This window comes from Halichoeres trimaculatus, unplaced genomic scaffold (genome assembly GCF_033239565.1).
Source record: "Halichoeres trimaculatus isolate MK-OKI-2021-1 unplaced genomic scaffold, fHalTri1.1 fHalTri1_scaffold_11, whole genome shotgun sequence".
Classification (NCBI taxonomy): domain Eukaryota; kingdom Metazoa; phylum Chordata; class Actinopteri; order Labriformes; family Labridae; genus Halichoeres; species Halichoeres trimaculatus.
The window spans coordinates 28560478-28584690 of NW_027437189.1; the positions used below are offsets into that span (position 1 = coordinate 28560478).

The 24213-nt window shown below is 39.4% G+C and overlaps 1 protein-coding gene across 1 annotated transcript in view; it reads left to right on the forward strand.

The window, feature by feature from the left end:
- Positions 1–5160: 5160 nt before the first annotated feature.
- LOC141798958 (vitamin D3 receptor A) overlaps positions 5161–24213 on the forward strand; it is a 102497-nt gene continuing 83444 nt past the window's right edge. The window contains exons 1-2 of the mRNA XM_074680940.1: positions 5161–5257; positions 6735–6888. The gene's annotated coding sequence lies outside the window, so the exon portion shown is untranslated. The remainder of the gene's footprint in view (positions 5258–6734; positions 6889–24213) is intronic.

Consider the following 24213-nt stretch of genomic DNA (forward strand, 5'->3'; position numbering starts at 1 on the left):
ACAGTTTTAAGACTGTAATTCTGCATTACGGTTGTCTAAGTATTGTGACTTTTTGAAGCCAGAAGTGGCTAGAAGTGACGATAAGAGTGGATGATTGTATGATTAAAATAAAACTGTCTCTCCTTCTGGTGTGGGTGTGTATGGATGAAGTTTAGTCTTCATCATCTTAAACCTGAAACTAGCCTGTTTCCAAACAAGTTTTAATCCTGATGTTGTTGTTGTTCATGTGTTCATGCTCTATAAAGCAACCAGCACAGTCAGTGTGATCCTGGTGGGCAGCACTTTTAGTTTTACTGCTTCACTGGTGTTGAGCTTTACAGCTTTCTTTATGTGACTCGTAAGGATTCAGGAACAGGAGCGGGGGCTTGTGTTGAACAGGTGATGTCTGATGTGCTCGACTTAAACGCTCCTTTGGGTTTTTAATAAGTTTGACGGCAATGATGGACTGTAAAGTTGCATGCCAGCGTTTGACCGGTGGAATGACAGGCTGCAGTTAGGGGCCTCTTTTTCTATAAGGTGCTCACCTATATGCTGTCTATGCCACATTCTTGAAACCTTTCCAGCTAATTTTATGTCTTTTTGATGTTTCCCCACCTGCAGGAGCACATGTAAGATGGGGAAGGTCATGTGCTTGGACTGAGGAATGACAATATAAGGACATGAGCAGCATATTCTCTTCAGGTTTACTGTGATTTAAACGCTGTGGATAGACACTGTATACAAACCCAGCCTTTTGTTCACCCTTGTTTAAGGACACATAGTATTTCATACAGGACATTGATGTTGGACCAATTTAGAATAACACATCGGCTGGATACTGGGTTACTGCAGGGACAGCGTACAGTATTTTGCTGACTTACTGACCCAATGTTCCTGTGTTGCTCAGCTATCAGATTCCTTCACGTCTAATCGGAAAGAATGCAGCAAAGTGGTAGTGAGCATGACTCATGTTTATTGATGTTGCAGGCTGATGATGACATAGTTAAGGAGCATGAAATATCAAATGAGGACAGAGAAGAGGTCTGGTCGCGCCTGGACTGTGAGATCCCCTTTGTAGCTGCTGCCGCTGCCAAAATATCTCTGGGAAACTTGTGACACACGAAGGGTGACGCCGCTACCAATCTTCTCGCTGCACACTGCAACGTTGATCACAGAATGTGTTTGCCAAGTGCTGCAGCATTCCTCTAGGTTTGTGCAACTGCACCGCTCCTTGTGCTTTTGGACTGCAGCAGAAAATCAGTGTGAGGACTGCATTCATCCAAGTAAAGGTCCAGTCATGTGTGAGAGCCAGTGGGCCAGGGCTCGGCCTGCCTGCGACTATTTGCTTTTCCAGCTGTTTCCTAGACTCACCCTGTGAGAGGGAGAGAAAGTGGAGTGTGTGTATGTGTGTGTGTGTGTGTGATGGAGGTGGGGAGCGGTGGCGTTTAAGAGAGATGGAGAGATTCTGGGAGTTCAAGGAAGGAAGGTGGTAAGGACGACAGAGGTGCAGAGAAAGTGTATCCGTCTGTGGAGTGTTTGCACAGTGGAAACACCCTGAAACAGTCTTCATATAGTGTGTGCTCCCTCTCTGTGTCACAGAAACACAGAGGAACATGTCGTCTTGAGTGCGCATGCCCCTCACATAAACACGCCCATATGCCTGGGCTGCCCCTCGTATAGACTGATCCGCCTCTCAGACACAAAGCCACAAGGGATGGCCTAGATTCCAGCACATGCACACACAGGCAGGCAGGCTGTGAGGAAAATATCACGCACACATATATATGTCAGAGTAAACAGACTGTAAATGTACACCAAGTGTTACGGCTTCTTTGTGTATTTAATCTATTACAGCCAGCAGAGTCAACACCATTTCACGTTTGAGTCATGTGTTTGAAGTTTATTAAGGCTGGAGTGTTGTGGGATCTCAGGGGGACGGCAGGTGTGAGCTGTCTGAAGGAACCTCACTGTTTTAAACGGCATTTAGGCATTTGATGGAGTTTCCGAAGCTTTTCCAAAGCTGTGACTGTTTTTTTGTAAAACCACATTAACCATTGTACGACTACTGCTTATTGCCCATTACCATTTAAGTATGACATTTATATTTGATTAATGATTGTACCAGCTGAATTGGCCTCAAGGATGTTAAACTTGGAGCCAGAGGGCTCTGACAACATTCTTCTGACGTGAAGTGAAGGAAAAAAGAAGAGAAGGAGTCATTTCACTCAATTTTCTCACACACTTGTCAATTTTAGCAAGTTGTACTGTCTCCAGACATGCAGATCAATTTTGTTTGATAGCCTGTAATTGCTTCTTAAATGCTTTTACTGGATTACAAACACTGCACTGACGCCTATGACACTTATGGGGTTCACTGCTCTGCAGTGTAGAACTGTATAGAGCTGTTGAGCACTGTCATGCATTAGCACAGTTTAGTATAGTATAGTGAAGTTTGTATAGTATAGTGTAGTGTAATTTAGCATGGCATGGCAAAACAGGTTTGGATGATGTATTTTCTTTTCTTTTCTTTCTTTTCTTTCTTTCTTTCTTTCTTTCTTTCTTTCTTTCTTTCTTTCTTTCTTTCTTTATTCTTCTTTATTTTTAATTAAAAATAAATATTAAATAAAAATAAAATGAAAATGAATGAATAAATAAAAAAAATGAATAAAATCAACAAACAAAAAACAGCTCTGATTGCTTGGAAGTCTGTTCCATTGGCACCTTTTCATGCAGCCTTTTTTAAATCTCCCAGGAAAAAGGACATTAATTTACTGGGTCAATACACACGTTGAATTTGTCGGATAATGCTTGGCTGGCTGCAAAGAAAGCATTAGTTTCCTTCAGTTTTCTAAAATGGTAAATATAACAGGCAGGGTTAGCACTTGATCTCAGTTTAGCTTCAATATTACTGTTAATTTATTTAAGAGACACAAATAATTTGATGTGTGTGTCTTGGTTGCATTCAGAGAAAAGAAGACAAGAGGACAGAAACATCACAGAAACTGATGAGGAATGTCAAAGCACTAACAGAAAAGAGTGAAAGAGATGTCAAAGCAAAAGCAAAGAAAGGAAACATGAAGCAACAGCGTGGGCAGTGTTACAGGACTGGTTAAGTGAGAAAAGTTAGAGGAAAGAGGACCTCTCACAGGTGGCTGCTGTTGTTTTCTGCATCTGTTAACAATGGAAATGCAACCTACTAAGAATGTTTGGTTACACGTTTTTTGACAAGAATAGAACAGGCACAAACAAAGAGGGTTTAAGAAAATAATTTGAAATCAAGTACAGTTCACAGTACAGCATCTAAAGACAGTCTGATTGCATATGAGCTTTTGACTACTTTCAATGTCCACGGCTTCTAACTGTGATAATCAAGTCAACATCAAACTCCATCTATGATGAATACACCCTCACTGCTTAACAACAGCCCCATGCAGTCTCCTGAACTCACTCACACTGATTTACATGATGACACAGATGCATCTTTATATGTAATAACAACATGCTACACGACACAAGAAACAAGAGGGACGACGACAGAAAGCCTCCTTTAGCATGGCACAGAAACTGGACTCTGAAGCACAGAAAACAGGCATCAAGTTGCCTTTTCCACCTGCTAGGCAGACGACGTCTGACTTGTTTGTAGCATTTCCCGAAACATTAGGCAAGCTATGGATTACTGTGTGTTGACAGCATGGACCTTATTGGACTGAAAGGTCAGAGGTTGGACACTTGAACAACAAAATGGCTTCAAGTCCAGTTTGTGTTCCCTTGATAAAGAAAACAAACAAACAAACTCCTCCACGCTGGTAAATGACACAAGATTGATATTCAATAAGAATATAATAAATTCTATTAACACAGTGGATAATGTGGTGAAAACTCCCAGGGGTGATACATTATATTGCACTCAATCCCTCTACCAAGCAGACAATTAGCAATGCTGTCTCGACAAACACTCTGTGGACACAGATCAGTGGGTGTGTGATATGTTTTCACCAGCCTCTCATGTTCCTTGTATGTATACTATCACTTACCGCCAGTTTCCAGGACAGAGACCAGAATGAGAGAGAAGAGGATGCTGGAACTTTCATATATTATGTATAGGTCAATCATATATGATTCATGGGGAGAAAAGTGGCGTTACAATGTACATTTACACACACAAGTTCAACAAAAGAAACGTTTACAATGAAAACATGTATAAGAAATTTAGAGAATTCTACCCATACTGTCTCACTGATTTCCATGAGCTGAGGAAAGCAAATACCATGAACGTCTCCAGGAAGAGAGGATAAATCCTCCAACATTCACTGAAGATGGTCCTTTGTAGAGTTCAAGAGGAGTAAATTATGTGTTGCAGTGACACAAATACATTCAAATACATAGAGATAAGAATAGATAGGATGAATAAAATTGGAACAGTGATACATTTTAACAAAATAGTAATAAAACGATAATAACAATACAGTTTGTTTTGTAGTATTAAATGAGGGTAAATAAATGGGGTACAATATGTTTGCACATAGTGTTAAAAAGATAAAAATCAAAATTTTGGTCCTTATAACTAGTTATCATTTCATTATTGCATTTTGCAGATTGTCTTCTTACATCTACAGTAGTTGCTGTAGCAACAAAATTTACCCCAATAGTTAAATAGTATTTTTCTTAACCTCTTCTGGTCTATTCTATTAAAAGAATAAATAAAGTAAAAGAAGCTGTAAAAAGTGGCCATATTTCCTCCATAGCCCATTACCGAAAAAAATACAGCAAAAATGGATGCAAAACCAAATTAATTGTTGTGTTACTTGGTCATTGAAATTATTTTGAGAATATTTACTAAATCTGATATGATTGGGAGTGGTTACCATACCAGCAAAGGTGTAATACGCAGGGAAAATGCATGTTATGATACAGCCATTATAATTTTTATATTACGACATCAATTAATTTAGGTCTATTTATTTTTTTAAGTTTACTTTTATTCTTTAAAAATGTTTATTTGACCGACTTCAACGTCACGACACACCCCTATATGGTGAGGAGACAGCTGAAGCTTAATACGAGACTGACAAGAAGCTCAACCAATGAGAGTGGACCATTTTCCAGAGTGAAGAGCTGTGATTGGCCAGGGGTTGGGATTATATATATGTATAGATATGTCTGACTGGTAAACCGCGGGGGCGGGACTACAGAGTAGTGCAGTCCATCTATGTTGATACAGATCTAAAGAACTGGACTAACAGAGTGTGTGCTTACGTTGCTCTTCGCATGGACTAATGTAAGTTATTTTACTCCACTTGTACTCCTGGGAGTATGGCGAAAGGTGTCGCAACACTGTATTATCGTAGTAGTTTGACTCTTTTTCATGTCATTTTGCTGAGAAGTGCTTTCAGGCCGTGTGGCACACACGCTGTCCAGGCCAGCAAAGTGTGCTGCCGTTACCGTGGCTGTTGTTATTGCTCTCTAGCGGGCTGAAATATTTTGACATGCCGCTGACACAAACAATGCCTGGGCTTATCGTTACCGTCATTGTAGCACACAGAAGCCATTCTCCACCACTCTGCTGGTGTAACAATGGTGTATGCATAAATGTTCGAGTTGAAACCGCTCGTAGCTTAACGTGTACGCTGGCGATTTTGTAAGGCAGTATCCGAGCTCCGTTAACGGTCGGTCCGCTTGTGTATGGAGCACGGGGACGGCGGAACCCCCTTTGGAAAAGTCATAATCCACTTAGATCGATATGTTGTCAGATTTCTAAGTGTAATTACATGGTTTAAAATCTATCACACATGAGTCTGCAGCACTCTTTGATTCGGCACTAACCCCAACATCAAACAAGCGCCTTTCTCAGTAATCACAAGCGCGTCCAAGAGGTGGCCCGGGGTGGCATGGCCCCTCTTGAAACCTGATGATGCTAACCCAAAATCACAAGTCAATATAAGATTTATACTCATCAGAGGAGGATTTTATGTTGTAAACAACCACTTGTACAGTTTAAGGCAGGCTGCCAGAACCTTTATACTCTGTAGAAATCACAATATATGTGTAGGATAGGTGTATTAGAAAGAGGGGATCCACGCAGTGTTTTCAGCAATCATCCAAAACCTTGTCCAATTATAAGTATTTGATAACAAAAGTTTGATTAAAATGTTTTTTCCATTTACTTTTAAGTCTGTATTTTTGATATCCATCCTCTTGCTCATTCCTTAGGAATACAGCTTGGGAATTTGATGTTGCCACTCTGCTGTGTTATTTATTTATTTTTTTCAAGTGAAAAACATACACTGGAATATTAAATGTATTTAATGCTTGATTATGACAGTAGGTATGTTTAATGGTGTTAAAATGCTACATAATAGGTGTATTTGCGCATAAACTTAATGGCACCCTTTCTTGGGTCAACACCGGAGTCCGGACGCGCCCCTGGTAGTGGGAAATTTGTGAAGCTGGAAAGTTTCGTTTAGTTATAGGCTTGGAATTACATTTATGTTTACTAACTTCAGTGCCGAATTTCAATAGGGTGTCAGAGTGATTTACCCAAGGTTTCAAGTTGTGTTAACGATGGTGTTTGCTCCCTCTTGAGCAAGACAATCACTGAATTGCTGGATTTATTGAATGACATTTGGCGCAACAGTGTCCATGCGAGAAATAACTGGACGTCATCGGGGTTCTAACGTTTCCCACATCCCAGCCCCCCAAAGACTGACCGTTAGATAGCCCTGCCTCATCACTCCTCCTTTCTTTTCTCTTGACAGTTTTATTTTATACGGTGGAAAAGTTTTTCGGCGTGGGGAAATTGTTAACAAACCGCCTTCAACTCCACTGGCTCCGAAACCCTGGCGCCCTGGCTCCAACATTTTGGGCCCCCCTCTGCTACTGCACAAAGTGAAGGTTGATATGCCACATCAGGTAAGAGAAAATCCACTTTAGACTCGTTCCTATATGACAAATCGCTCCACTTTGGTTAGCATGTGATGTTGTTTGCTAGTAGCTGCAAAAATCTTGCAGCTCTCCTCTTTGTTTCCTCACTGCAGCGCGTTTTTTACGTGCAGCGCTGAGGCCACATGGCATTTCACATTGCAGATTGATTTCGCATTTCAGCACAACTTCTACGCTCGGTTCTGTTTTGTGCATAGTGTTATTGTTAAAGGCGGGTGCTTCCCTCCACATTCCACATGTGTGTGCCTGCCTGGCTGCAGCAGGGATAGTGCGCAAATCCCTGCAAATCCAGAAACGCCGATAGGAAAATAAGACGAAATGGAGGCATTTACGAAGCAATGAAATAACACGTACGTATGGCTGCCTTTGTAAACTGATAGGCAGATGTGGTTGTTGAATCGTGCTAGTCTTGCATGCTTTCCGTCCTGGAGGTTGTCAGTCTCAGGAGGCTGCTGGCGGGGAAGACAAAGGGACAGAACAGCATGAAGCTAAGTGGAGGAAAATGGACCAGGGTGGATAGACTTTAATCACTTTCTGTAGTTAGGTTAAGTTTATTTAAGGAGAGACAATGCAAAGTAATTTTAAAATAACGTAGTAAACGGATGCCAGACTAAGTTAAAGGAATATTTTCTGGGTGTTTGAGGTTTAAAAAATGTGTAACACATCCAGCAAGTGTGATTTAAAATGATGTAACAGTCTCTTGAGCTTCTGATAATGACACTTATTCAAAGCACGTTCTCTGGCGTAGTTCTAATCTGTTATTATAAGACACTTTCAGCATTAGGTCTGATGATATAGTCCTCAAGTGGAGCTTAGTCCTGGGAGACTCTGCAAATAGAGTGAAAATTTGCAGATATTACAGAGCTTGTATTTTTAGACAGTGATGGCAGTGCTTGGGTTTTCATCTTGTGTTTCCATTTTGTAAAGCTGGCCATAGGAAATGTCTTGAAGAGTTATTTTATTGATTCTGTTACTCATTATGTCCCACGTGTGTATCATCGCACAGCAGCGATTATCAAATTATCACTGTGTAACACTGAGTGTTGAGGTAGGTTTTTTTGCTCCTGATACAGAACACATGACTAGGTTGTGGTTATAGGATTTGTTTTGATATGTAATTCTTGGTCTCAGATATAATTTCTCTGTGGTCATCGTCTGTCATTAAGGGAATTCTCAGCCGTGGTTTTCACTTTGAAGTCCACCATGGTTTAAAATAAACCATCAGTCTTGCTTCACTTAGAAATAATACTTTAATGATTATATTCAGAGCTGCAGCAGCTGAGGAGGATTGAGAATGAAAATACGTGAGGTGTAAACTGTCCTCAATTATTTAATTCTGCATTTTTATTTTTTTAATTTTATGTACAAAAAAAGCTAAAATACCTGGAGCAGTTCCTGTCTCCATTTTCTGAAGATGATGAAACATCATTGTGGTGTGTTCAGTAGATCTGGTGCAAAGGCGACCACAAGATAAGAAAGTTAATGTTTTATTTATTGAAGAACATGCTGTGTTTTATTTTTCTACATTGCGGTTTGGTTTCACTATTTGTACGTTTGCTTGCTTTGGCACATTGTGCTTTTACTGGGCTGCTGCTCTCCTGTGTTGTGAGTAAACACACCAAGCTACACCCTGCAATAACATGATTCACTGACCACTTACCTCCCACCACTGCTCTGCCAAAACCCTCTATCTGAGAGGGAGCACAGTATCATGACTGTAGTAATATACGCTTCTGTTTCTCAGCTCAGACATCGTGCACTGAACCCATGGAGTTAACTTACACTTAACACTTCTATCAAACTGAGAGGCTCGATGCTCAGAGGTTTTTTCATGAAAGGAGCAGTCACTTAGTCACTTTACTGTGTTGAAACCTTCATCTGAGGGTTCTTCCCACCCACCTATTACCTCAGTGGGGCACAATAGATCCCTCTTTGTAATGAGGACTTTAGTGGAGCACATTGTGCTCAGGAGGTTTGCACTCTGCTGAGTTACTGGCAGGTTGTAAAATGATAACAGATGCAAGGAGGCCTCTAGGTGCTGCACACTATTTTGAAATGTAAGCTTATTCCTGCCTGTATGGAATGCATGTGTGCATATGAGAGCATGTGAACGTAATCACAGTTTTCACATACGGGTCCATGCTCTCTCAAACATGGCTGCAGTGAGTTTATTGTCTCCAGTGAATTGAGTGAGTTCATTGAGTTTAAAGTTAGCTGCTCCCGCTCTGCTGTTAAAGTTTGTGCTGTGGTGTCTCATTAAGACACAGAAACACTGTTTGTGAGGCGACTCTGACTTTGAATGTCTGTATCTTCATATGTTAAAAGTGATCACAGGAGCAGACAATATACAAAGCTTAGACGTATGATTGTGACAATTTAAGGTCTTGTGAACAGATACATAAAAGCTGGCTCATCTATGGCTGACTCTTTTGAAGCAGAACAGCAAATTTAAGTAATTTTATCCAAAATAGACACATCTGATTAAAGGCATTTTGAGGAGTTTTTGACTTATTCAAAATAGTTAAAATTTATAATCTTTAAATGTTGCCTCCTCATGACCTACATAGTAAAATGAGATCATCAGCAACAAGACTGGATGATGTGTTTTACTGAATCTTTGTGACTATGTTCAGGTTGGATTTTCGGTGAAGAAAGCAGAGTTTATGTGCAGTCCTTAACTGGAAGAACCATGTTTATGACTTGGTATAGTAAAGTTTAGTGTTGGCAGTGAAGTAATGGTGCTCAGGGTGATTTAAAAACGCAGCTGATTTTGTCTGAAGGGGTCACCAGAATCCACAGGAAACACAAAAAGTCCTCTCAGGGACTCCAATGAATTATTTGTGTAGCACTGTGATGCAGTTATACAGCTTAGAGTTGTTGACTATTGAAACCACAAAGTGTTATGTTGAGAAGTTTGTGATTTTGCTCAAAAAAGGGAGTTTGCTTTACCAGCTTTCTTACCATGTGTGGATACAAGCTCACATAGCTAATAGACAGTAAAATAAATAAAGTTACAGTCATGGTCCATAAAAAATGCTTTTTTGTAGGACTATCAGTCTAAAAAGAAGGAAATGATCACAAAATGCATAAAACAAGCAGTCCTGAGGTGTTGTATTTACTGCCATGTAGGTTAAACAGTATGGTAGGTTTTAAAAAACGTTCATAGTATAACAATAAGCACTGTAATATTGATGAGTGGTTCCTGTGCCTGTCCTTTAACATTAGCTGCAGGGTTTGAGGACAGCTCATAATGAGCTATAGATCACAGTAAAGCCAAGCGAAGGTTCAGCCTAATGGGTGCCTCTGATGTCAGTGACCATGCTTGCTTGATTGTTTATGGACATGTCGATGTCAGTCGATGACTTTTCTTTTATATTCAACAGACAATGGTGCTGATTTGGCTCTGGAATCAAACAGGGTGTCCACGGGGTCTTAAAAAGTATTAAAAGTTGATAAATTAATTTTGGGAAAATTAAGGGCCTTAAAAAGTATTAAAAGGTCTTCATTGTGATTTTATGGGGTATTATGTTTCATAGGTATTCAAGCTTTGACCCAAAAAATATCCATGAATATTTATTTTCCTCCTTGCAACTGTTCCCTGATTGGGACGTTAAACATTAGCCAATAAAGTTCTAAAATAGAATCAAATAGAAAAGAATAGTTACTTTATTGATCCCAAACTGGAAAATTGTTGTGTTAACAGCAGAAATCGATGGAGTCAGTAGAAAAATACAAAAAGAAAAAATAATAAAATAAAAAAAATACATAAAGACTCTAGTTACAATAAAATATAATAATAAGGATTGTGAGCGGTATAAACACCAGCTATAAATTAACTTCATTTCTAGTTTCATAAAGAGAAATTAAATACAACATTAAAGCAAATCACACTATCTCCGGCACATGTTCTAAATTTTAAAAAAGATTAAATAATTTCTCATTTTCTTCATGAAGTTGGCCTTGAATAACTGCTGTTTCTTGTTGTAGGAGTGTCGATAAACCTGCCTTTAGTTTCATTTGTTCTTTCAAGCTTTATTCCTCTTTAGCTTACATCATTTCTGTAAAAATGTAAACTACAACTGTTAAAAAGTGGATGCCAACAACAACTGAAAGTTGCGATAAAGTCTTCAAACTTTTTGAAAGGAATTGAAAAAGTCTTAAAAGGTATTGAAATCAACCTCAGGATTTTAGCAGTTACCCTGTCAAAGAGTGGGAAAGTTATTGTAAAGTTCAGATAAATGTTAGGAAAGTGGCTCCAGTTTAATCTGTATTAGACGACAACCTACTCTGAGACTGAATCTGTGGTTCAGTCATTTCAATCTGCTTTTAATGTCTGATGATGTAATTTCTAGCTCCTGTTTCTGTTTCAGGTTTTCTTTAACACTTGATATCAGCCACAAAGATCTGAATCTTTTTACTTGATGAAGTTAACGCCTACACTATCTGTCACATTTAGGATGAAAACTAGGACACATTGAAATGGTAAAAGCAGTAAGTGAGGGGCGATTCTGTAACATAATAATTTCATTAAATGGATTGAATGTTTGCTTCACTGATCTTTGCAGTTTATAAAGACAGAAGCAGAGACGGCACTCAGTAGATTCCAACCAGATGTGTTTATTTCTCCTCTTACACACTCTCATTTCACACTCAGGCTGAGGCAGAAAAAGCACAGCGGATCAGAACTTGACAGCTCGTAGTTTTTACGCTGGACTGTGACTGAAATGGCTTCTCTTTATCAGAACATCAGAACAACAGAGTTCATGTCTGCAGTGGATATTATTATGTCATCTTTCATTATTGTCAGACAGAGATTTCTAACCTCATGCCCTCTCTGAAGAGAAGATATGAGTGTGTCCTCTCACACTGTCGCAGATATGTGGAGATAGATTTTGGGCAGAGTGACAGAAGCAATAATCTCGCTCCTCCATTATTTTGTTTTTGTCTCCATCTTTTGTTGGAAGAGCTGATGGCTGCCCCACACTTCTCAGTTCTCCTGTCATTCACACAGCTCTGTTGTCTTTTCTCCTGAATTTTCCCTTTTGTCTACTAAACCATAATGTTCACACCAACCTCTCTCTCTTCAGCTTTCTGGGAACAAAGCACACCGTTCCCTGTGTGGTGGAGGTTTTATTCCCACAGGAGGGACCCACCAGGTGTTTGCAGTGACAGATTTTACAGGTTTCATGAGCTGACTGGAGATTAAATCAGCGCTGTAAAGCACACATGAGACAAACAGAGGAGAAACAGAGACACGTTTGCTTTGTGACATTCACATGTAATGGATTACCCAGTTTTATTGTTCCTTTATTCCTCCAGCCTCTACCTCTCCTCCTGCCTCTGAAATGTGAACAGGGGCTAATGGATTCCTCATGACGGGTAATTGTGTAGCTACAACATGGATGTAGTGGAGGCTCTGGTGTTGTGGCTGGTGTGATTGGGTCTCGCTGGAGGCCCTGAGGGCTTGGCGGGATAAACGTCAATAGCGCCTCACCTCGCCTTTTGAGGTCATGGGCCTGCCATAAGAGAAGTACTTATCGAGATGTGGGATCTTAGGTTCACAACTGAAAGACACTGCTGGTGAAAAGTGTTATAAAGCGTATGAGATCAGAGGGTTCAAGCAGTGTGTGGTGGTCTAGAGTCGTTTGGTGTACGATTTGCACTGCCAGTGTTTGAGGTTCAGCTCCCAGCAGGTCAGAAGGTTTTCAGCATTGTGTAATGTAAGACTTTCTTTATAATGGTGACTGGAAAAGCACAGAGTGGGATGTTTATTGAAACTCTGTAGTTTTCTTGTACACTCATGGGTGATGAGTTGGGTGCACGAGAAGTGATATTTTAATTTTTATTTACTGCTTACACTATTTTAGAGCTGAAACGATTCCTCGAACGATTCGAGGTACTCGATTACAAAAATTACTCGAGTAATCGAGTAATCGTTTAATTTTAAAAAAGATCAAAGAGTGGTATTTTAAATAGAGCTGAGGCCATATTAAGAGATTTTTCAGACCCCTCAAGCTACCTCTTATACAAAATAGCAACTAGCAACAAATCTAGCTTCTTTTCTGGAGTTTGGAGACTAATGGGTCAGTCTACGAAACGGGTGCCATTTGGGTCCGCAGCATTTGATGAGAAGTACAAGGCACAAAAATTGTGTCAAAGTGTGTTTACAAATTTTGGAGCTACCAAAGCAAGTGCTCTTTTTGACATGCTGTATCAGAAAATTCAATTTTTTAAAGAGAAAAAAATTCATTTGAAAAATAACTGCTCTTCAACTAAACAAAAATGTATCTTATCCGATTACTCGATTAATCGGTGGGATTTTCAGTAGAATACTTCAATACTAAAATATTCGATAGCTGCAGCCCTACACTATTTACACTTTTTTCTAGATAATGTAACCCTGTGTTACTCTCTTCAGGAAGAAATCTAAGACCAGCCAGCCTCTCATAAAGTTCATCAGCTTCCATTTGAGCTGTCAAGCTGTCTTAAGATAAAGCACAGGCCCCACTTTTTGAGCAGAGCTGTGCGGGGCTTAAGGAGAAGCTTAACTGCTTAATAAGAGTCTAAAATCACCAGCAGTAAACTCAGACAGCAGATCTGGATCAAGTGACTGAAACATTTGCCAGTTTCGATGAAATAAATGAAAGAGTAAAGAGCTCAAACACATTTTATCAGACCAGATGATTATTAACTTTATTTTTGACAAGAGCATTCATAACATTCAAACCATACAGCTAATAACCTGTGTCTAACTTTATTTGTAAAATAAAGCTGTGAAAATATTTCTTTCATGTTTGCTGAGACACTGTGTTGGTGCTTTGCCAATGCCACTTCTAAAGGTTTTTAATGTATATCGCATTTTATAGTTGTGTGAGAAACTTTTCAATGTTCTTGGATCAAAGTAACTGTATAATTACACCAGTTAACAATAGAAAAACCTTTTTCAGGGCCTTTTATTAGGTTAGTGCTCAGCTGTGTTGAGGAGGACAGGGTGTCATCAAGGTGTAAAGGCTTTTGTGGCAAACAAACTGCAGTAATACTTCAGAGGTTTTACTTTTCTAAAGGTTTATTCACTTTCAGCACAGACACCTGCCATAGCTGTAGTTTGAAAAAAACAGCATCAGATATTTGAGAGGAGATCCTGAATCAACCAGCCTGTCGAGGGGTTTACTAAGGTCTGTCAGTCTGCTGGACCTGTGATACTGTGGTGAAGCTGACACATTGAGGCATTTATTTGCTTTTTCAAATCAGCAGAAATGGGATCGATCAGCCGGTGCCTGACGCCGATGTTCTCATCCTATCCTTTCATTGCAGTTGAAAACAAGGATGTTTCTCACAGGCTGTGGAAGTGGGATGAGAGGTCTGACCTGATGCTGGCGTAAACAACTTGAGCAGTTGGAGCTGACGTAAATTCTTATGTAAAAAAAAAAAGAAATAAAAGGAAAAACTATATTGCTTCCCCACCACAGTAAACTGAGCCCACCTGTTTGTTCAAGCTCACTCATTGACTTTTGCTTTGGAATCTGACCACCAAAGGCTGGAGATCTTTCCAGAAGCAGCCAGAAGTCTACCGTAACCATCACAGCCTTCTGTGGACGAAGTCTGAGTTTCCATTGATTTGAAACTGGAGCCTTTTAATTAGACCGATGTGAGAGAGTTAACGTGAACGTGTTTTACTGCCACACTCAAAGCATGACTGCCTCATTAGTGCAGCCGCCCATTAAACCTGGATGTGTGTGTGTGTGTGTGTCCGTGTATGTGTGTGTGTCCTTGCTTTAAACATTCAGCTGAGAAGTAAGTGGTCTCACATTCACAAAGTCAGTGTCTTTGCATCTTCTTGGTTCTCGGCATGATCTAATGTCTGTCTGCTAATAACCCACGCAGTCAGGGTAACGGTGAATCACATCATGAAGTTTAAAACAAAACAAAAACAAAAATAAAATAATAATTATTAATTTCTGTACTTTTATAATTTTAAGTGATTAAAAATAATCAGCCTGCTATAATCTCCTCCAGAGATTAAGACCCCTCTTTCAGTCGTCATAAAGCTTCAGCTCCAGCTGGCTAAAACGTTCAGCTGAGACCAGTTTTTTTTTTTCTCAAAGTAATATTTAAAACAATTTAGCTGTCAGCATTGACACCTTCATCGTGGTGCTTTAGGTCTGTCAGTACCTGCCTTTTTTAATCACATGCTGTTCTGCCACACTTTTAAACAGCTGTTGCAGTTTTGATCGGCACCTTTGTAAAACTCCCCGTCTGCTAAACTGAGCTGACAGGTCAAAAGTAGTCTGCAGATTATGGCCAATAGAACAAAAATATCACAAAGCGCTTTAAATGTGAGCTTCCACCTCTGAAATAAGCAGCTAATCAGACTGATCTCAGTGGGCAACCTCATCACAAGAATCTGCACAGCGCTGTGTGTGGCTGGAGCTTAAAATCAAAGGAGTCCACTGCAGAGCTCTTTAAACAGGGGGCATCAGGCAGTGTGGTGGAAGGCTTAAGTCAAAGAGACGTCCTCAGGTCAGGATGTTGAGACATATGTCTTACCATAGGGGGGGAAATGAAGGTTTTTGCGCTGAAAGAACCTGTAAGAATCAAAGAATGAAATCACTCTGGAGCTGCATGTTAATATCAAGTATTTAATCCCATAATCAAAATGCTGGCAAGAACAGGCACAACGTAGATATCAAATACAAACTAATATGATTTAATTTTGGTGCCAGAGAATCATATAATTTTGTTTGCACATTTTCACATTTGTTGAGGAAGGATTTATTCTAACCAAACTTTCTGTCTTCAAATCATCAGTTCACTTAAACAATGACAAGTAGGCCTGTCACGATAATCAATAAATCAATTAACCGAACGATAAATAAAAACATCCTCGGTAAGTTTGCCAGCCTCGATAAACTGACACGTGCATGCATGTTTGTTTTCCTCCTCTCTTTCGACCAAAGAGGCTGGATGAGAAGATGGCTCACTACGTCTATCTTTCCTAACATCAGGGTGCATAGGTTCTATAGCGGATTTAGTGGATTTATAGCGGAGTGAGCATCCGTCAAATATGCGATCTTTGGGGTGAAGACGGGGCTGCTCGCGCATACACACGGAGAGAGCTGAAGCGAGCGTCCTGTGGGGAAAGGAGGAAACAAATTCAGGAACAGTATAAACTCCCTTTTATTTAGGCTATAGTTTTTATTGTTGTTGTTTTTTTTGGGGAGTTTCGTTTTTTCTTTAGAGACAGGGTCTGTGTTTTACTGTTTTTGATTAGTATTAATTATTTTCATTGAAATTTATTTTTTTCTAAAAGAGAGTCCATTTCATTTTCATTGTATTTTTTTTTCTCTTTCTTGTTTGTTAAATCAATTATATATTTTTTAATCCCTGCTCTCCCTGGTGTGCCATCCTTTGGAAAACTACAAAAACGTCATTTTAATGTTTCTGCAGACAACATAAAGACGAAACACCTTTGCTGACACAGGAAAAGCTTTTTATCTCCCACACTGACACACAGGAAGCAAATAGTTTCATTATTTCATAGAGTCATTATTTCATGGTGTTCAGTAGTCTCTCTTTACCAGTTTTAGATATTATGGGGAACTGCCCTGAAGTGAGGCAGAAACATTAAACACTGGCAAATGAGATTCAGCTTCTCAGCTCGCTCTGTCTGAGGCCCAGTGTAAGGGGCTCTCCGTGAGCTACTAACCCCTCAACCTTTTTTTCCCCTCCATTCCTCATTTTCTCTTTTTTTTTCACCGATGCTACTGTAGCTCGGAGAGAGTGAGTGAGACAAGCCCATGGAGGGGGATTGGTTGTAACTCAGCGGGCCCCCCTCAGAAGGCTCCACCCATCTCATCCTGTTTGTGGGACAATTAGTCATCCAAATGTGATGTGGATGAGCGAGCACCCCGCTGCATGCCCACACACACACACTCTCTGAAGCGCTGAAAGTCAATGCTCTTTATCACCACTGGCATGAATTTCATGCTTCACTGTCCTTCTCTCATTTCTCCTTCCTGCCTGCATCTTTTTGGACACGTGTTCACAAACTGCACACATGCAGTGTAAATGTCGACCAGCAGGCTGGAGCTGACGGTGCAGGACCAAGCATGTTCCTGTCTCTGTCTCTCCTTCCCTCCCTGCTATAAGCCGCTGCTTTCTCATGGTTTTTACTGCCAGCTCGCAGCTTTCTATAAAATCTAAAAGTCTTAAGCACACACATTAGGGATCCCATTTTCACCATGTACCCACAGGTGTTTTTGTTCTGCAAACACTGCCCACAAATGTGGAGCTAGGAACAAACTTTCTGTTTGGAGTCTGCTTCACTAAAAATAGCCGGGCTTCATGTCCTGTTATGCAGAACACTCTGTGATGCCAGTAACGACGCCAGAACTGTAACTTTGGAATTAAAAAGACAGAAAATTATCTTTGACATTTACTCCACTTGCGTGTGTCTCCCTCCCTATTTTTCACACACTTTTCTAAACTCCCACTGCCGCTAAAATGTGTAAAAGTGTGACAAATGGTGGTAGTCTCTCATCTTTGTTGTTACCCCTTTGTTTATAATTATGGTAGCACTGCAGACAAGCTGGATGCAAGACTTTTATGTTTGCTTTAGGATTTATATTTGCTCTTAAAACCAGTTCCCAGTGGAATTGCAAAGGTCTTGGAGAGCCCTGGAATTGGCGTCCTGAAGCCTGGTTTCTTTATCCTCTCTGCAAATCTTTTAAACAAGGAGCTTTCTTGGCTTTGTCTTTGAGTCTCAGTCTACTTTGTTTATAATGTCATGTTTTCGACAAACAGTATAAAAGAATTCCTGAACCAGAAAGTCTATCAGACGTAATGTGTTTGCTTATGTTTACACATAACTTGAGAATCTGAAATATAAGCTGCACAGTTGTCTAAAATTATTTATTTGATTATTACTTTTTACACTGGTAGTGACACCAGTGAACAGCACAGAGCACACTCGATAGGTCACAAAAAAGTAATAAAAGTGTCTCTTTTGCACAGTTCTCTTCAAAAAAACAAGACTTTTGACGGGGCACGTCAGATCCTTCTTGGTGTTCAGTTGTGCTTCACTCTTTATTGTTTCTGTAGCGTCTGGTTGTCTAATGGTTCCTGGTTGTGTTTTAGTGTTTGGAGTTGTCGCAGTATCTGTTACTTTTACGGCTCTTGGTTGTTTTGTGGTGTTTGGTTGTGTTGCCGTTTCTGGACCTTTATCTCTGGTGGTGTTTGGTTGTGTTTTAGGGCTTAATTTTCACACTGTGTGTGTTACTTTTACGGTTCTGGGTTGTTGTGGCAGTATCTGGATCTTTGGTGGTTTTTGGCAAAGCTGTGGCATTTTTCTCATCTGTATTTACACCTTTTTCAAAATCCTACATCAAATGATTGAAGATATGTTTTCTTTATCTTTTTACATTCCCATCAAAGCTTTCAGTGGATCTATATTTGAATTGATATTCATATTATATGGCTTTGATGTGGTCCAGAAGCAAGTGTCAGGTAGTGATCAGAAAACTGAGTGATGACTCTGTGATTGAAAAGCTACCTCAGAGAGAGTGAAACAGAAATGTATAGGGATTAGGTTAATGCCTGCATGCATTAACTTGATGTGATTTTAATTTCTCCCATAATCTCCTGTTTCTTATTTCTACATCATTTCATATTATAATCACAGTCCTTCTCTTTCTCTCTTTTCTGGCTGTACTCACCCTGTTTGTTGGTCAGGCTTGCTTTCTTTCTGTGTGTGTGTGAGTGTGTGTGTGGCCTGTATAATTATTATAACAGAGTCCAACGTCCCGTCTCTCTCTGGAGTGTCAGGCCTCACTTTGCACGATCAAGAAACACACTTACAGTGTCAGAAAAAAGCAGTAAAATCATGTTTTAACAATCTCACTGATCTGCTCACATTGATTATTTTTGTTTCTGTGCGTCCTCAACAAGCTATGGTGAGTACAGTATTTACAGGAGGGTTACATAATGGTGGGTCTCAATAATCCCTCCAATATTTATTTGCATTCACAGCTGATGACATTAAAGTCAACATCATTAATAACATCATCACAAAGTGGTTAATCTCCCTAGAGCTGGGCGATATATGGAACATACTTGATGCATCGTGGGTCTTTGCACGTGAGATGTATAAAATGACTATATTGCAACCATCGAGTGCAAACAGTAGGGATGGGTAACTTTCACATTTGAAACAATATGGTACCAATGCTTGGTACCTGGTGCTTAATGGTACCAATTTTCTGTACTTTTTATGTGTTTATGTGGTAAAAAAAATGATTTTCTTTAATAATGAAACATGTATATATATTTTTTCAATTTAACGTATTTATTCTTCCATATATAACCTTGCAATGCTGTGTTCATGTCCAGCATGGAAAATCACCTAATCTTCCACTCCCTCACAGTCACAAATATGCATTTTGGTACCTAAACATGGTACCTTTTATTTAATATGAATTGGTACCTGGTACTTTTAACAGAATTTGGTCAGTACCTATAAAAATACCTAATTCGGTACCCATCCCTAACAAACAGCAACCTAAATGTTTTGAGACATTAGAACGTAATTCTCTTCGGTGATTCGCTCGTTTCACTCTCTGCTGCTCTGCTGGTGCTCCTCTCACAGCGAGTACTAAGCTCCCCCGCCCACCCAGATAAACGCTCCTGCGCACACGTATTTTTGTACAAGAAGAAGAGAGAAAAAAGTCGCTTTCAGGTCTTATCAGTCGTGGGTTCTGGGTTCCTGGAACTTGTTTCTTAAAGTTTAGTGGCTCATTTGGGTTTGCGAAACTGTCCGTATGATCCCTGATTCTCTTGAATCAGGTACTAATAGACCTTCTCTTGACTTTCACTTTCGCTCCCCCCCCAAAGCTTGCTGTTCAGTCACGGCACTCAGCTGCGCAATGCTCGAAACATGACGGCAGAGAGGAGTTTGGTGTTATTTTACAGCTGAATACCAAAATACAGCAACAGACAGAAGTCACAATAGTCCTTTTTAGTGTGACCAACAATATCAAGGTAGCTGATTTATGGAAATTAGAGTAACATCAAATTGTCTCCAACTTTAGTTCATGATATTGACAAAATTATATAATACTATATAATATACTCAGCTAGTTAAATAAATCTGAATGAATTGAATTACTGGAACTAAAAGGTTTTGCTAAACTTAACTTTTTTCTACTTGCAAATTTTAAAAACCTAATAAAAGTTCTGCTTGAATCATTATTCTTATGCCATTTTATGCATCAAAGGGTTGGATCTAACATTTATTGAGTGATATAGAGGAGAAATCAGAATATCAAGATTGTGTATCATGATATAGCCAAAAAATATTGAGCTATTGGTTTTTGGCCACATTGTGCAGCTCTAACTCCCCCTGATAACAGTATGATCTCTGTCAGAAAATAACTATGAAATGCTTTGATAAACATAAAAACAAAGTCATTGCATTCTTCCATTCTGATCTGAAAACTAACTTAGGAGTGGATTTCGCAGACGGATAAAAATAGTCTTGTGGCGTCACATTTTCTCATGTTGTTGTCGTCTCTCTTAATTCTCCTCAGGTGGCTGGAGGAAGTTTTATTTGCATTCTTTGTCCACTATATAGAAAGACTTTAATGCAACACAGCTTTCCTTGTGTTGTTGTTGACCAATTTTGGTCCCTAAATTGCTCTTAAATCAAATTCCTGCTAGCAGTAAAGTCTTAATTTGCCTTTAAACATGCTCTGTCTCTGCCTCATTTCCTTGTGCTGCCCTTCTTCTTCTCCTCCACTGCCAGCATTTAACACTTGTTGCTCTCCTTCTCTCTCCCTCCCTCCCTGTGCCCTTGTTTTTTTGCAGTTTTCTCCCCTCATGTTATTTTTCTGCTGCCTTGCTCTGCCCTGTTCCTCTCTCTGCTCCCGCTGTGTGCTGCATTGTGGAGCATTTAAGACTCTTATTTGCTTTTGGCAGGGGCAGCAGTCAGCTCAGGTCAGATTTGTTTTAGCGTTACGCTGAATGATCTTGGTTTCTAGTTTGTCTGTGTGCCTCCAGAGTTTAGAGCAGAAGGGAAACACACCTCTCTCTTACACACACACACATACACGTGCAGGCTGCCTTGTCCTTCTGACTGAATCATTCTGGAAAATGATGCAACATGGAGACAATAAAACAGATTGAATACATACCTCTTTTTCTTCAGACTAGACATCTGGTCATCTTTCACATAACAGCGCGTGTGTGGTCCATTTCATGTACGTGTCCTGGGAAGGTTTACTACTCATGGGAAGGACAGTTCAGCTTCTCTGTACCAGTTTTGGAAAGCTTTTTAATGGAAAAGAATTGATTGCCAAGTGTTTTAATCAGAAAGTTATCGGGTGTAGTGATGTGGCTTTAATATTAGCTGCCTATGGCTCCAGCTTAGAGGTGTGAAAAAATATAGATACAGCAATCTATCCTGATACTTTGACCTGTGATAAAGTATTGGTATCTCAGCTCTTGATATTGATATTTTTTGTTCAAATAAGAATTCATATTTAAGCTGAGTTGGGAGTACAATGCGTCTTCTGCACCTCCACTGCAGTAGATGGCGCTGAAGAGCTCTGCTGTATGTTGCCCGTAAACTGTCTAATAAATATAATCTCAAAGTATTAAAATATTTTATTCCTAAACTTGATGATGAGGGTTTTGATGCTGTAAACATCAATGTTTTCTCTCCATTCTTGAGTCAGTTAGTATAAAGTCATTTGAAGTTTAATTTTTTACAGTGTAGTAATTTGATAAACTAATAATCATAGATATGCTTTGCGCAGTATTCAATTTTTTTTTTTATGAGTGACATTGGTTACACCAAGTGACATTTATCAGTTACACTGACCAGGTCTTTCACCAAATCATTTTTTTTGCGACATTAGTTTAATGCCACAGTTGTTAAAGTAACAAAGTTGACACACTTTATGTTTTCAAGTTAAGTGTTTGTATGAAAAACTGAATCTGACTTTCATTATTGCAAACACAATTAAAAAAAAGTTGTTTTTAGTCAAATTGTTAACTTTAAAATATTGCAATACAACAAAATATTGTGATATCATGACACAAGCATCTTGAGGTTCTTGCCAATACCCCCACATACTCACATACTCCAGATCATTGTGTAATGTACTGTTTGTTATCAACCCTTTGTCCCTAACAGCTACAACACGAGGGGGATGAAGGAAAAAGAGACATTGTTACTAGAGCGAAGTTGCTGAAAAGGAGGAGAAGTCAGTGACAGCTGGCGCAGAGAGCTCTGAAACTAATTTTAAGTAGAAAGTTATGAATACAGCAGAGACACTGCATAAACAAGACTGGATATAAACAGTCCATAAAAACAAAAAGCAATGTTGACACTGAGTGTAATATGTGAAGAAAGTCTCAAATAAATCATCTTTAATGTTGTTCTAGAGTAAATAAATGATCAACAGTTCAAAGCGGTGCCTTTTGGAGGCATGTTATTCATGTAATAGACGGCAGGATATTTACATTATTATGACACTAAGACACTGACACCATAAGTGCTTCACTTGGGCGTGAGAACAAGTTCAATCCCATTAGAATATAAGAAAAAAAATATTCTAAAAGAAATTGAAAAACAATTTTATTGAGTGGGTGAAAACAACAGTCTACCTTATTAAAAAAATCATTTAATTTTTATTTGATTGTTATTATTGGGACCAATACAGTATTTGACAGCTGGACAAACAAATGCCTCAGAGAAAACAATTTAAGTCACAAGAAAAAAAAAACAGAGTTTGACATTTTTTGTGGTTTATTTTGGATCAAATTAGATTATTTCAAAATATATGATACTTCTAACACAGACTATGCTTTTTTGCTTGTTGAGCCTGTTTTCTGTAATGTTTGAGTGAATTATTTTTATAAAATCAGATATGCTCATCTCCCAAAAAACAAAATCATAAGTAAGTGAAAAAGAGAATTTATTTAATCAAAGTGGGCTGTCATGTTAAGATAATAAAGAAACAGGAGGTTTGGCCACCTGAAAAACTAAAAGTCTCCAACCAGCTTTTTTTGGTAGACAGTCTTATATATGTGAGTGTTTGAGTGTGCCTGCTGTCCTGGCAGCCTTCTGACTCGAGCCACGCTGAAAGGAAATAAACTGTCATCATTTCTAATTACTTACTACTTGCAGCTGTGACTGAGTGCCGTCATGAGCTCCGAATATCTGCTGACCCCACAAACGGAGCCAGAAAAGAAGAGCAACAACAGGAACAACGGAGAACTAAGTTATCAGAATGCCATGTGGAGATTTGTTCTCTGTATTTACTGAGGTTCTGCAGACAGGTCTATATTTTACCCTGCACCTGTGCCCAAGAGCCCCACAGGTAAACCACAGGCTGATTGATTCCAAACCACACATCTCCACAGGGATGTTAATATTACATTCACTGGCGTTAACAGTTGTATTGCAGGTTTAGCTTTCAGCCCACAAGGTAATAAATCTTTGAAATTTGGATAGATGAGGAGACTGTTTTTGTTCTTCCCATGGCAGGACTTATTGGTCTACTCAGGATACTTTATTCAAGCTCATCACATAACTCTACTTAATTCTTCACTTTATTTTAAAGTTTACTTTCTAAGTGTGATTCTACTTAGCCTCCTTTCATCGCCTTAATACCCCACTCACATGTGACTTTCTTTTACTCACGATTTGCTTTTCACAACAAAATCCAAAGAAAGGGTGCCGAATGCAGTTTGGCAGCATGTAATGTACCTGGGAAACCTGCCCAAGCAAACTCTCTGTATTAAAAACATTCATCTTATTTTGTGTCAGCTATTGTCAGGAAGCAGAATAACCACAAACAGTGCTACCTCATTCCAGTGTTTTCCTGTATTTGTGTCAGGTCAGATCTCCACCGTACGGACTCTCTGGGAGCTCACAGAAGTTTTGACACCACCCGTTTCAGCTCGTTCCCTCCTTTCCAAAATTAGACCAGAGAGGTGCAGATGGCCTATTTACCGCACCGGCTCTCCAAACACTCCCATCATTCATCCATCCTTCGTTTCTGCAGCACGTTTTGAGTGTCTGATTCTTCTTAGATCAGTTGATGGGTGGATGGATGTGAAGGCGATCAAACTGCCTGCGCGTGCCATTGCATGATGTTTCCTCTCCCTGCATCTCAGTGACTCACTTTTGAAGCTGTCAAAACAAAGTCAGATGGTTGTAAAGCGGATGACACTTCCACTAATGTTGGTGTCTGTGTGTGTCCGGCTGCAGGCTTGGAGCACACGACATCTATC